Below are 14708 nucleotides of genomic sequence, written 5' to 3'. Positions count from 1 at the left end.
TGTTTCCAGGATAACTGACTGCCCTGTTTCCAGGGTAACTGACTGCCCAGTTTCCAGGGTAACTGATCACACTTTTTCCGGGATAACTGACTGCCCTGTTTCCGGGATAACTGACTGCCCTGTTTTTAGGGTAACTGACTGCCCTGCTTCCAGGGTAACTGACCGCCCTGTTTCCGGGTAACTGATCTCCCTGCTTACGATGTAACTGACCGCCCTGTTTCCAGGACAACTGACCGCCCTATTTCCGGGGTATCTGACCGCCCTGTTTCCAGGATAACTGACTACACTGTTTCCAGGATAACTGACTGCCCTGTTTCCAGGGTAACTGACTGAACATTTTCCAGTGTAACTGATCACCCTGTTTCCAGGATAACTGACTGCCCTGTTTCCAGGGTAACTGACCGCTCTGTTTCCAGGGTAACTGACAGCCCAGTTTCCAGGGTAACTGTTCACCCTGTTTCCGGGATAACTGACTGCCCTTTTTCCGGGATAGCTCACTGCCCTGTTTCCAGGGTAACTGACTGCCCTGTTTCCAGGGGAAATGACTGCCCTGTTTCCGGGGTAACTGATCACCCTGTTTCCGGGGTAACTGTCCAACCTGTTACCAGTGTGACTGACTGCCCTGTTTCCAGGGTAACTGACTGCCCAGTTTCCCGGGTAACTGACTGCCCTGTTTCCAGCGTAACTGACTGCCCTGTTTCCGGGGAAACTGACTGCCCTGTTTCCAGGGTAACTGACTGCCCAGTTTCCAGGGTAACTGTTCACCCTGTTTCCGGGATAACTGACTGCCCTTTTTCCGGGATAGCTCACTGCCCTGTTTCCAGGGTAACTGACTGCCCTGTTTCCAGGGGAACTGACTGCCATGTTTCCGGGGTAACTGATCACCCTGTTTCTGGGGTAACTGACCAACCTGTTTCCAGTGTGACTGACTGCCCTGTTTCCAGGGTAACTGACTGCCCAGTTTCCCGGGTAACTGACTGCCCTGTTTCCAGCGTAACTGACTGCCCTGTTTCCGGGGAAACTGACTGCCCTGTTTACAGGGGAACTGGCTGCCCAGTTAACAGGGTAACTGCTCACCCTTTTTCCGGGATAACTGACTGCCCTGTTTCCGGGATAAATGAATGCCCTGTTTCCTGGGTAACTGACTGCCCTGTTTCCGGGGTAACTGATCACCCTGTTTCCGGGGTAACTGATTAACCTATTTCCAGGGTAACTAACCGTCCTGTTTCCAGGGTAACTGACTGCCCTGTTTCCAGGGTAACTGACCGCCCTGTTTCCGGGATAACTGACCGCCCTGTTTCCAGGGTAACTGACTGCCCATTTTCCAGGGTAACTGACTGCCCTGTTTCAAGGGTAACTGACTGCCCAGTTTCCCGGCTAACTGACAGCCCTGTTTCCAGCGTAACTGACTGCCCTGTTTCAGGGAAAACTGACTGCCCTGTTTCCAGGGTAACTGGCTGCCCAGTTTCCAGGGTAACTGCTCACCCTTTTTCCAGGATAACTGACCGCCCTGTTTCCGGGATAACTGACTGCCCTGTTTCCAGGGTAACTGACTGCCCACTTTCCAGGGTAACTGATCCCCCTGTTTCCAGGATAACTGACTGCCCTGTTTCCATGGTAACTGACCGCCCTGTTTCCAGGGTAACTGACTGCCCAGTTTCCAGGGTAACTGATCACCCTGTTTCCGGTATAACTGACTGCCCTGTTTCCGGGATAACTGACTGCCCTGTTTCCAGGGTAAGTGACTGCCCTGTTTCCATGGGAACTGACTGCCCTGTTTCCGGGGTAACTGATCACCCTGTTTCCGGGTTCACTGACTAACCTGTTTCCAGGGTGACTGACTGCCCTGTTTCCAGGGTAACTGACAGCCCAGTTTCCAGGGTAACTGACAGTTCTGTTTCCAGGGTAACTGAAAGACCTGCTTCCGGGGTAACTGAGTGCCCTGTTTCCAGGGGAACTGACCGCCCAGTTTCCAGGGTAACTTATCACCATTTTTCCGGGATAACTGACTGCCCTGTTTCCGGGATAACTGACTGCCCTGTTTCCAGGGTAACTGATCACCCTGTTTCCGGGATAACTGTCTGCCCTGTTTCCAGGGTAACTGACTGCCCAGTTTCCAGGGTAATTGACTGCCCTGTTTCCGGGGTAACTGACTGCCCTGTTTCCAGGGTAACTGACTGCCCAGTTTCCAGGGTAACTGATCACCCTGTTTCCTGGATAACTGACTGCCCTGTTTCCGGGATAAATGACTGCCCTGTTTCCAGGGTAACTGACTGCCCTGTTTACGGGGTAACTGACTGCCCTGTTTCCAGGCTAACTGACTGCCCTGTTTCCAGGATAACTGATCACCCTGTTTCCGGGGTAACTGACTGCCCAGATTCTGGGTTTACTGACCGCCCTGTTTCCAGGATAACTGATCAACCTGTTTCCGGGGTAACTGACCACCCTGTTTCCAGGGTCAATGATCACCCTGTTTCCAGGATAACTGACTGCCCTGTTTCCAGGGTAACTAACTGCCCTGTTTCCGGGGTAACTGATCTCCCTGTTTCCGGGGTAACTGACTGCCCTGTTTCCGGGGTAAATGACTGCCCTGTTTCCAGGATAACTGACTGCCCTGTTTCCATGGTAACTGACCGCCCAGTTTCCGGGGTAACTGATCTCCCTGTTTCCTGGGTAACTGACCGCCCTGCTTCCAGGATAACAGACCGCCCTATTTCCAGGGTATCTGACCGCCCTGTTTCCAGGATAACTGACTGCCCTGTTTCCAGGATAACTGACTGACCTGTTTCCAGGGTAACTGACCGCCGTGTTTCCAGGGTAACTGACTGCCCAGTTTCCAGGGTAACTGTTCACCCTGTTTCCGGGATAACTGACTGCCCTGTTTCCGGAATAGCTCACTGCCCTGTTTCCCGGGAAACTGACTGCCCTGTTTCCGGTGTAACTGACTGCCCTCTTTCCAGGGCAACTGATCACCCTGTTTCCGGGGAGATTGACAGCCTTGTTTCCAGGGAAACTGACTGCCCTATTTCCAGGGTAACTGACTGCCCAGTTTCCAGGGTAAATGATCACACTTTTTCCGGGATAACTGACTGCCCTGTTTCCGGGAGAACTGACTGCCCTGTTTTTAGGGTAACTGACTGCCCTGCTTCCAGGGTAACTGACCGCCCTGTTTCCGGGTAACTGATCTCCCTGCTTACGATGTAACTGACCGCCCTGTTTCCAGGATAACTGACCGCCCTATTTCCGGGGTATCTGACCGCCCTGTTTCCAGGATAACTGACCGCCCTGTTTCCAGGATAACTGACTGCCCTGTTTCCAGGGTAACTGACTGAACATTTTCCAGGGTAACTGATCACCCTGTTTCCAGGATAACTGACTGCCCTGTTTCCAGGGTAACTGACCGCTCTGTTTCCAGGGTAACTGACTGCCCAGTTTCCAGGGTAACTGTTCACCCTGTTTCCGGGATAACTGACTGCACTTTTTCCGGGATAGCTCACTGCCCTGTTTCCAGGGTAACTGACTGCCCTGTTTCCAGGGGAACTGACTGCCCTGTTTCCGGGGTAACTGATCACCCTGTTTCCGGGGTAACTGACCAACCTGTTTCCAGTGTGACTGACTGCCCTGTTTCCAGGGTAACTGACTGCCCAGTTTCCCGGCTAACTGACTGCCCTGTTTCCAGCCTAACTGACTGCCCTGTTTCCGGGGAAACTGACTGCCCTGTTTCCAGGGTAACTGGCTGCCCAGTTTCCAGGGTAACTGCTCACCCTTTTTCCGGGATAACTGACAGCCCTATTTCCGGGATAACTGAATGCCCTGTTTCCAGGATAACTGACCGCCCTGTTTCCTGGATAACTGACTGCCCTGTTTCCAGGGTAACTGACTGCCCACTTTCCAGGGTAACTGATCCCCCTGTTTCCAGGATAACTGACTGCGCTGTTTCCATGGTAACTGACCGCCCTGTTTCCAGGGTAACTGACTGCCCAGTTTCCAGGGTAACTGATCACCCTGTTTCCGGGATAACTGACTGCCCTGTTTCCGGGATAACTGACTGCCCTGTTTCCAGGGTAACTGACTGCCCTGTTTCCAGGGGAACTGACTGCCCTGTTTCCGGGGTAACTGATCACCCTGTTTCCGGCGTAACTGACTAACCTGTTTCCAGGGTGACTGACTGCCCTGTTTCCAGGGTAACTGACAGACCAGTTTCCGGGGTAACTGACTGTTCTGTTTCCAGGGTAACTGACAGACCTGCTTCCGGGGTAACAGAGTGCCCTGTTTCCAGGGGAACTGACTGCCCTGTTTCCAGGGGAACAGACTGCCCTGTTTCCAGGATAACTGATCAACCTGTTTCCGGGGTAACTGACCACCCTGTTTCCAGGGTCAATGATCACCCTGTTTCCAGGATAACTGACTGCCCTGTTTCCAGGGTAACTAACTGCCCTGTTTCCGGGGTAACTGATCTCCCTGTTTCCGGGGTAACTGACTGCCCTGTTTCCGGGGTAAATGACTGCCCTGTTTCCAGGATAACTGACTGCCCTGTTTCCATGGTAACTGACCGCCCAGTTTCCGGGGTAACTGATCTCCCTGTTTCCTGGGTAACTGACCGCCCTGTTTCCAGGATAACAGACCGCCCTATTTCCAGGGTATCTGACCGCCCTGTTTCCAGGATAACTGACTGCCCTGTTTCCAGGATAACTGACTGACCTGTTTCCAGGGTAACTGACCGCCGTGTTTCCAGGGTAACTGACTGCCCAGTTTCCAGGGTAACTGTTCACCCTGTTTCCGGGATAACTGACTGCCCTGTTTCCGGAATAGCTCACTGCCCTGTTTCCCGGGAAACTGACTGCCCTGTTTCCAGTGTAACTGACTGCCCTCTTTCCAGGGCAACTGATCACCCTGTTTCCGGGGAGATTGACAGCCTTGTTTCCAGGGAAACTGACTGCCCTATTTCCAGGGTAACTGGCTGCCCAGTTTCCAGGGTAAATGATCACACTTTTTCCGGGATAACTGACTGCCCTGTTTCCGGGAGAACTGACTGCCCTGTTTTTAGGGTAACTGACTGCCCTGCTTCCAGGGTAACTGACCGCCCTGTTTCCGGGTAACTGATCTCCCTGCTTACGATGTAACTGACTGCCCTGTTTCCAGGATAACTGACCGCCCTATTTCCGGGGTATCTGACCGCCCTGTTTCCAGGATAACTGACCGCCCTGTTTCCAGGATAACTGACTGCCCTGTTTCCAGGGTAAATGACTGAACATTTTCCAGGGTAACTGATCACCCTGTTTCCAGGGTAACTGACCGCTCTGTTTCCAGGGTAACTGACTGCCCAGTTTCCAGGGTAACTGTTCACCCTGTTTCCGGGATAACTGACTGCACTTTTTCCGGGATAGCTCACTGCCCTGTTTCCAGGGTAACTGACTGCCCTGTTTCCAGGGGAACTGACTGCCCTGTTTCCGGGGTAACTGATCACCCTGTTTCCGGGGTAACTGACCAACCTGTTTCCAGTGTGACTGACTGCCCTGTTTCCAGGGTAACTGACTGCCCAGTTTCCCGGCTAACTGACTGCCCTGTTTCCAGCGTAACTGACTGCCCTGTTTCCGGGGAAACTGACTGCCCTGTTTCCAGGGTAACTGGCTGCCCAGTTTCCAGGGTAACTGCTCACCCTTTTTCCGGGATAACTGACTGCCCTATTTCCGGGTTAACTGAATGCCCTGTTTCCAGGATAACTGACCGCCCTGTTTCCTGGATAACTGACTGCCCTGTTTCCAGGGTAACTGAGTGCCCACTTTCCAGGGTAACTGATCCCCCTGTTTCCAGGATAACTAACTGCGCTGTTTCCATGGTAACTGACCGCCCTGCTTCCAGGGTAACTGACTGCCCAGTTTCCAGGGTAACTGATCACCCTGTTTCCGGGATAACTGACTGCCCTGTTTCTGGGATAACTGACTGCCCTGTTTCCAGGGTAACTGACTGCCCTGTTTCCAGGGGAACTGACTGCCCTGTTTCCGGGGTAACTGATCACCCTGTTTCCGGCGTAACTGACTGACCTGTTTCCAGGGTGACTGACTGCCCTGTTTCCAGGGTAACTGACAGACCAGTTTCCGGGGTAACTGACTGTTCTGTTTCCAGGGTAACTGACAGACCTGCTTCCGGGGTAACAGAGTGCCCTGTTTCCAGGGGAACTGACTGCCCTGTTTCCAGGGGAACAGACTGCCCTGTTTCCGGGGTAACTGATCACCCTGTTTCCGGCGTAACTGACAAACCTGTTTCCAGGGTGACTGACTGCCCTGTTTCCAGGGTAACTGACAGCCCAGTTTCCGGGGTAACTGACTGTTCTGTTTCCAGGGTAACTGACAGACCTGCTTCCGGGGTAAAAGAGTGCCCTGTTTCCAGGGGAACTGACCGCCCAGTTTCCAGGGTAACTGATCACCCTTTTTCCGGGGTAACTGACTGCCCTGTTTCCGGGATAACTGACTGACCTGTTTCCAGGGTAACTGATCACCCTGTTTCCGGGTTAACTGTCTGCCCTGTTTCCAGGGTAACTGACTGCCCTGTTTCCGGGGTAACTGATCGCCCTGTTTCCGGGGTAACTGACTAACCTGTTTCCAGGGTAACTGACAGCCCAGTTTCCAGGGGAACTGACCGCCCAGTTTCCAGGGTAACTGATCACCCTTTTTCCGGTGTAACTGACTGCCCTGTTTCCGGGATAACTGACTGACCTGTTTCCAGGGTAACTGATCACCCTGTTTCCGGGATAACTGTCTGCCCTGTTTCCAGGATAACTGACTGCCCAGTTTCCAGGGTAATTGACTGCCCTGTTTCCGGGATAACTGACTGCCCTGTTTCCAGGGTAACTGACTGCCCTGTTTCCGGGGTAACTGACTGCCCTGTTTCCAGGCTAACTGACTGCCCTGTTTCCAGGATAACTGATCACTCTGTTTCCGGGGTAAATGACTGCCCTGTTTCTGGGTTTACTGACCGCCCTGTTTCCAGGATAACTGATCACCCTGTTTCCGGGGTAACTGACCACCCTGTTTCCCGGGTCACTGATCACCCTGTTTCCAGGATAACTGACTGCACTGTTTCCAGGGTAACTAACTGCCCTTTTTCCGGGGTAACTGATCTCCCTGTTTCCGGGGTAACTGACTGCCCTGTTTCCGGGGTAAATGACTGCCCTGTTTCCGGGATAACTGACTGCCCTGTTTCCAGGGTAACTGACCGCCCTGTTTCCAGGATAACAGACCGCCCTATTTCCGGGGTATCTGACCGCCCTGTTTCCAGGATAGCTGACTGCCCTGTTTCCAGGATAGCTGACTGCCATGTTTCCAGGTTAACTGACCGCCGTGTTTCCAGTGTAACTGACTGCCCAGTTTCCAGGGTAACTGTTCACCCTGTTTCCGGGATAACTGACTGCCCTGCTTCCGGAATAGCTCACTGCCCTGTTTCCAGGGTAACTGACTGCCCTGTTTCCGGGGTAACTGACAGCCCTCTTTCAGGGCAACTGATCACCCTGTTTCCAGGGTAACTGACTGCCTTGTTTCCAGGGTAACTGTTTACCCTGTTTCCGGGATAACTGACTGCCCTGTTTCCGGAATAGCTCACTGCCCTGTTTCCAGGGTAACTGACTGCCCTGTTTCCGGGGTAACTGACAGCCCTCTTTCCAGGGCAACTGATCACCCTGTTTCCAGGGTAACTGACTGCCCAGTTTCCAGGGTAACTGTTCACCCTGTTTCCGGGATAACTGACTGCCCTGTTTCCGGAATAGCTCACTGCCCTGTTTCCAGGGTAACTGACTGCCCTGTTTCCGGGGTAACTGACAGCCCTCTTTCCAGGGCAACTGATCACCCTGTTTCCGGGGAAATTGACAGCCCTGTTTCCGGGGAAACTGACTGCCCTGTTTCCAGGGTAACGGAGTGCCCAGTTTCCAGGGTAACTGATCACACTTTTTCCAGGGTAATTGACTGCCCTCTTTCCAGGGCAACTGATAACCCTGTTTCCAGGGTAACTGACTGCCCTGTTTCCAGGGGAACTGACAGCCCTGTTTCCGGGGAAATTGACAGCCCTGTTTCTGGGGAAACTGACTGTCCTGTTTCCAGGGTCACGGACTGCCCAGTTTCCAGGGTAACTGATGACACTTTTTCCGGGATAACTGACTGCCCTGTTTCCGGGATAACTGACTGCCCTGTTTCCAGGGTAACTGACTGCCCTGTTTCCGGGGTAACTGACTGCCCTGTTTCTAGGTTAACTGATCACCCTGTTTCCGGGATAACTGACTGCCCTGTTTCCGGGATAACTGACTGCCCTGTTTCCAGGGTAACTGACAGCCCTGTTTCCTGGGTAACTGACTGCCCTGTTTCCTGGCTAACTGACTGCCCTGTTTCCAGGATAAATGATCACCCTGTTTCCGGGGTAACTGACTAATCTGTTTCCAGGGTTCCTGAGCGCCCTGTTTCCGGGGTAACTGACTGCCCTGTTTACAGGGTAACTGACTGCCCTGTTTCCAGGATAACTGATCACCCTGTTTCCGGGGTAACTGACCACCCTGTTTCCAGGGGAACTGACCACCCTGTTTCCAGGATAACTGACTGCCCTGTTTCCAGGGTAACTGACTGCCCTGTTTCCGGGGTAACTGAGCTCCCTGTTTCCGGGGTAACTGACCGCCCAGTTTCCAGGATAACAGACTGCCCTGTTTCCAGGGTAACTGACTGCCCTGTTTCGAGGGTAACTGACTGCCCAATTTCCAGGATAACTGATCACCCTGTTTCCGGGATAACTGACTGCCCTGTTTCCGGGATAACTGACTGCCCTGTTTCCAGGGTAACTGACTGCCCATTTTCCAGGGGAACTGACTGCCCTATTTCCGGGGTAACTGATCACCCTGTTTCAGGGGTAACTGACTAACCTGTTTCCAGGGTGACTGACTGCCCTGTTTCCAGGGTAACTGACAGCCCAGTTTCCGGGGTAACTGACTGTTCTGTTTCCAGGGTAAATGACAGACCTGCTTCCGGGGTAACAGAGTGCCCTGTTTCCAGGGGAACTGACCGCCCAGTTTCCAGGGTATTTGATCACCCTTTTTCCGGGGTAACTGACTACCCTGTTTCTGGGATAACTGACTGACCTGTTTCCAGGGTAACTGATCACCCTGTTTCCGGGATAACTGTCTGCCCTGTTTCCAGGGTAACTGACTGCCCTGTTTCCGGGGTAACTGATCGCCCTGTTTCCGGGGTAACTGACTAACCTGTTTCCAGGGTGACTGATTGCCCTGTTTCCAGGGTAACTGACAGCCCAGTTTCCAGGGGAACTGACCGCCCAGTTTCCAGGGTAACTGATCACCCTTTTTCCGGGGTAACTGACTGCCCTGTTTCCGGGATAACTGACTGACCTGTTTCCAGGGTAACTGATCAGCCTGTTTCCGGGATAACTGTCTGCCCTGTTTCCAGGATAACTGACTGCCCAGTTTCCAGGGTAATTGACTGCCCTGTTTCCGGGGTAACTGACTGCCCTGCTTCCAGGGTAACTGACTGCCCAGTTTCCAGGCTAACTGATCACCCTGTTTCCTGGATAACTGACTGCCCTGTTTCCGGGATTACTGACTGCCCTGTTTCCAGGGTAACTGACTGCCCTGTTTCCGGGGTAACTGACTGCCCTGTTTCCAGGCTAACTGACTGCCCTGTTTCCAGGATAACTGATCACCCTGTTTCCGGGGTAAATGACTGCCCTGTTTCTGGGTTTACTGACCGCCCTGTTTCCAGGATAACTGATCACCCTGTTTCCGTGGTAACTGACCACCCTGTTTCCAGGGTCACTGATCACCCTGTTTCCAGGATAACTGACTGCACTGTTTCCAGGGTAACTAACTGCCCTGTTTCCGGGGTAACTGATCTCCCTGTTTCCGGGGTAACTGACTGCCCTGTTTCCGGGGTAAATGACTGCCCTGTTTCCGGGATAACTGTTCACCCTGTTTCCGGGATAACTGACTGCCCTGTTTCCGGAATAGCTCACTGCCCTGTTTCCAGGGTAACTGACTGCCCAGTTTCCAGGGGAACTGACAGCCCTCTTTCCTGGGCAACTGATAACCCTGTTTCCAGGGTAACTGACTGCCCTGTTTCCAGGGGAACTGACAGCCCTGTTTCCGGGGAAATTGACAGCCCTGTTTCCGGGATAACTGACTGCCCTGTTTCCAGGGTAACTGACTGCCCTGTTTCCGGGGTAACTGACTGCCCTGTTTCTAGGTTAACTGATCACCCTGTTTCCGGGATAACTGAATGCCCTGTTTCCGGGATAACAGACTGCCCTGTTTCCAGGGTAACTGACAGCCCTGTTTCCGGGGTAACTGACTGCCCTGTTTCCTGGCTAACTGACTGCCCTGTTTCCAGGATAACTGATCACCCTGTTTCCGGGGTAACTGACTAATCTGTTTCCAGGGTTCCTGACCGCCCTGTTTCCGGGGTAACAGACTGCCCTGTTTCCGGTGTAACTGACTGCCCTGTTTCCAGGATAACTGATCACCCTGTTTCCGGGGTAACTGACCACCCTGTTTCCAGGGGAACTGACCACCCTGTTTCCAGGATAACTGACTGCCCTGTTTCCAGGGTAACTGACTGCCCTGTTTCCGGGGTAACTGAGCTCCCTGTTTCCGGGGTAACTGACCGCCCAGTTTCCAGGATAACTGACTGCCCTGTTTCCAGGGTAACTGACTGCCCTGTTTCTAGGGTAACTGACTGCCCAGTTTCCAGGGTAACTGATCACCCTGTTTCCAGGATAACTGACTGCCCTGTTTCCAGGGTAACTGACCGCCCTGTTTACAGGGTAACAGACTGCCCAGTTTCCACGTTAACTGATCGCCTTGTTTCCAGGGTAACTGACCGCCCTGTTTACAGGGTAACTGACTGCCCTGTTTCCGGGGTAACTGACTGCCCAGTTTCCAGGGTAACTGACCGCCCTGTTTCCAGGGTAACAGACTGCCCAGTTTCCAGGTTAACTGATCGCCCTGTTTCCGGGATAACTGACTGCCCTGTTTCCGGGATAACTGAATGCCCTGTTTCCAGGGTAACTGACCGCCCTGTTTCCAGGGGCACTGACTGCCCTGTTTCTGGGGTAACTGATCACCCTGTTTCCGGGGTAACTGACTAACCTGTTTCCAGGGTGACTGACTGCTATGTTTCCAGAGTAACTGACTGCCCAGTTTCCGGGGTAACTGACTGTCCTGTTTCCAGGGTAACTGACTGCCTGTTTCCGGGATAACTGACTGCCCTGTTTCCAGGGTGACTGATCACCCTGTTTCCGGGATAAATGACTGCCCTGTTTCCAGGGTAACTGACTGCCCTGTTTCTGGGGTAACTGACTGCCCTGTTTCCAGGGTAACTGACTGCCCAGTTTCCAGGGTAACTGATCACCCTGTTTCCGGGATAACTGACTGCCCTGTTTCCGGGATAACTGACTGCCCTGTTTCCAGGTTAACTGACTGCCCTGTTTCCAGGGTAACTGACTGCCCTGTTTCCGGGGTAACTGACTGCCCAGTTTCCAGGGTAACTGACCGCCCTGTTTCCAGGGTAACAGACTGCCCAGTTTCCAGGTTAACTGATCGCCCTGTTTCCGGGATAACTGACTGCCCTGTTTCCGGGATAACTGAATGCCCTGTTTCCAGGGTAACTGACCGCCCTGTTTCCAGGGGCACTGACTGCCCTGTTTCTGGGGTAACTGATCACCCTGTTTCCGGGGTAACTGACTAACCTGTTTCCAGGGTGACTGACTGCTATGTTTCCAGAGTAACTGACTGCCCAGTTTCCGGGGTAACTGACTGTCCTGTTTCCAGGGTAACTGACTGCCTGTTTCCGGGATAACTGACTGCCCTGTTTCCAGGGTGACTGATCACCCTGTTTCCGGGATAAATGACTGCCCTGTTTCCAGGGTAACTGACTGCCCTGTTTCTGGGGTAACTGACTGCCCTGTTTCCAGGGTAACTGACTGCCCAGTTTCCAGGGTAACTGATCACCCTGTTTCCGGGATAACTGACTGCCCTGTTTCCGGGATAACTGACTGCCCTGTTTCCAGGTTAACTGACTGCCCTGTTTCCAGGGTAACTGACTGCCCTGTTTCCAGGGTAACTGACCGCCCTGTTTCCGAGGTAACAGATCTCCCTGTTTCTGGGGTAACTGACCGCCCTGTTTTCAGGATAACTGACCGCCCTATTTCCGGGGTATCTGACTGTCCTGTTCCCTGGATAACTGACTGCCCTGTTTCCAGGGTAACTGATCGCCCTTTTTCCAGGGTAACTGACTGCCCAGTTTCCAGGGTAACTGTTAAACCTGTTTCCGGGATAACTGACTGCCCTGCTTCCGGGATGGCTCACTGCCCTGTTTCCAGGGTAACTGACTGCCCTATTTCCAGGGGAACTGACTGCCCTGTTTCCGGTGTAACTGAATAACCTGTTTCCAGGGTGACTGACTGCCCTGTTTCCAGGGTAACTGACTGCCCAGTTTCCGGGGTAAATGAATACCCTGTTTCCAGGGTAACTGACTGCCCTGTTACCGGGGAAACTGACTGCCCTGGTTCCAGGGTAAGTGACTGCCCAGTTTTCAGGGTAACTGATCACCCTTTTTCCGGTATAACTGAATGCCCTGTTTCCAGAGTAACTGACTGCCCTGTTTCCGGGGTAACTGATCACCCTGTTTCCGGGGTAACTGATTAAGCTATTTCCAGGGAAACTGACCGCCCTGTTTCCAGGATAACTGACCGCCCTGTTTCCAGGATAACTGACTGCCCTGTTTCCAGGGTAACTGACTGCCCACTTTCCAGGGTAACTGATCCCCCTGTTTCCAGGATAACTGACTGCGCTGTTTCCATGGTAACTGACCGCCCTGTTTCCAGGGTAACTGACTGCCCAGTTTCCAGGGTAACTGATCACCCTGTTTCCGGGATAACTGACTGCCCTGTTTCCGGGATAACTGACTGCCCTGTTTCCAGGGTAACTGACTGCCCTGTTTCCAGGGGAACTGACTGCCCTGTTTCCGGGGTAACTGATCACCCTGTTTCCGGGGTAACTGACTAACCTGTTTCCAGGGTGACTGACTGCCCTGTTTCCAGGGTAACTGACAGCCCAGTTTCCAGGGTAACTGACTGTTCTGTTTCCAGGGTAACTGACAGACCTGCTTCCGGGGTAACTGAGTGCCCTGTTTCCAGGGGAACTGACCGCCCTGTTTCCAGGGTAACTGATCACCCTTTTTCCGGGGTAACTGACTGCCCTGTTTCTGGGATAACTGACTGCCCTGTTTCCAGGGTAACTGATCACCCTGTTTCCGGGATAACTGTCTGCCCTGTTTCCAGGGTAACTGACTGCCCAGATTCCAGGGTAATTGACTGCCCTGTTTCCGGGGTAACTGACTGCCCTGTTTCCAGGGTAACTGACTGCCCAGTTTCCAGGGTAACTGATCACCCTGTTTCCTGGATAACTGACTGCCCTGTTTCCGGGATAACTGACTGCCCTGTTTCCAGGGTAACTGACTGCCCTGTTTCCGGGGTAACTGACTGCCCTGTTTCCAGGCTAACTGACTGCCCTGTTTCCAGGATAACTGATCACTCTGTTTCCGGGGTAAATGACTGCCCTGTTTCTGGGTTTACTGACCGCCCTGTTTCCAGGATAACTGATCACCCTGTTTCCGGGGTAACTGACCACCCTGTTTCCAGGGTCACTGATCACCCTGTTTCCAGGATAACTGACTGCCCTGTTTCCAGGGTAACTAACTGCCCTGTTTCCGGGGTAACTGATCTCCCTGTTTCCGGGGTAACTGACTGCCCTGTTTCCGGGGTAAATGACTGCCCTGTTTCCGGGATAACTGACTGCCCTGCTTCCAGGGTAACTGACAGCCCAGTTTCCGGGGTAACTGACAGTTCTGTTTCCAGGGTAACTGACAGACCTGCTTCCGGGGTAACTGAGTGCCCTGTTTCCAGGGGAAGAGACCGCCCAGTTTCCAGGGTTACTGATCACCCTTTTTCCGGGGTAACTGACTGCCCTGTTTCCAGGATAACTGACCGCCCTGTTTCCAGGATAACTGACTGCCCTGTTTCCAGGGTAACTGACTGCCCACTTTCCAGGGTACCTGATCCCCCTGTTTCCAGGATAACTGACTGCGCTTTTTCCATGGTAACTGACCGCCCTGTTTCCAGGGTAACTGACTGCCCAGTTTCCAGGGTAACTGATCACCCTGTTTCCGGGATAACTGACTGCCCTGTTTCCGGGATAACTGACTGCCCTGTTTCCAGGGTAACTGACTGCCCTGTTTCCAGGGGAACTGACTGCCCTGTTTCCGGGGTAACTGATCACCCTGTTTCCGGGGTAACTGACTAACCTGTTTCCAGGGTGACTGACTGCCCTGTTTCCAGGGTAACTGACAGCCCAGTTTCCGGGGTAACTGACTGTTCTGTTTCCAGGGTCACTGACAGACCTGCCTCCGGGGTAACTGAGTGCCCTGTTTCCAGGGGAACTGACCGCCCTGTTAACAGGGTAACTGATCACCCTTTTTCCGGGGTAACTGACTGCCCTGTTTCCGGGATAACTGACTGCCCTGTTTCCAGGGTAACTGATCACCCTGTTTCCGGGATAACTGTCTGCCCTGTTTCCAGGGTAACTGACTGCCCAGTTTCCAGGGTAATTGAGTGCCCTGTTTCCGGGGTAACTGACTGCCCTGTTTCCAGGGTAACTGACTGCCCAG

This window comes from Heterodontus francisci, chromosome 28 (assembly GCF_036365525.1).
Source record: "Heterodontus francisci isolate sHetFra1 chromosome 28, sHetFra1.hap1, whole genome shotgun sequence".
NCBI lineage: Eukaryota > Metazoa > Chordata > Chondrichthyes > Heterodontiformes > Heterodontidae > Heterodontus > Heterodontus francisci.
The sequence above is the reverse complement of the archived record's forward strand: the minus strand, read 5'-3'. Positions refer to the sequence as shown.